This window comes from Penaeus monodon, chromosome 25 (assembly GCF_015228065.2).
Source record: "Penaeus monodon isolate SGIC_2016 chromosome 25, NSTDA_Pmon_1, whole genome shotgun sequence".
NCBI lineage: Eukaryota > Metazoa > Arthropoda > Malacostraca > Decapoda > Penaeidae > Penaeus > Penaeus monodon.
This window is the reverse complement of record NC_051410.1, coordinates 4,378,198-4,378,540: the sequence shown is the minus strand read 5'-3', so window position 1 is coordinate 4,378,540 and position 343 is coordinate 4,378,198. Positions and strand designations below refer to the sequence as shown.

Here is a 343-nt window from a genome sequence, read left to right as displayed (position 1 = left end):
AAGAAAAATTAATAAGAATGAGTCAGCTTCACAAGGTATTGTAATTTTGCATCATTTAGACAATACAAATTATAAAAATATGAATGAGAATGAGTAACTTCACAAGGTATGTAATTATGCATTATTTTAAAATTATATATTATTGTTCATTCGTCTCGTTAAGCATCACTATGACATTATTAATGTACAATCGTTCGGTTTTCTATTGGACAGTTTTAACAGCAGAACTGTTCCTGTTCTATGAGGAAAGTAGAAAGCATTTACTTGACCCTAAGAATGGCTTTGAGATGATATTGCACTTGGCTTTATGGTCAGATGAAAATGCAATTGGGACTAGGAGTAG

At 30.9% G+C, this 343-nt stretch overlaps 1 protein-coding gene across 1 annotated transcript in view; it reads right to left on the bottom strand.

The window, feature by feature from the left end:
- Nucleotides 1–343, bottom strand: part of LOC119589303 (kinesin-like protein KIF28P) — a 24,501-nt gene that overhangs the window by 2,851 nt on the left and 21,307 nt on the right. The gene's annotated exons all lie outside the window — the stretch shown is intronic.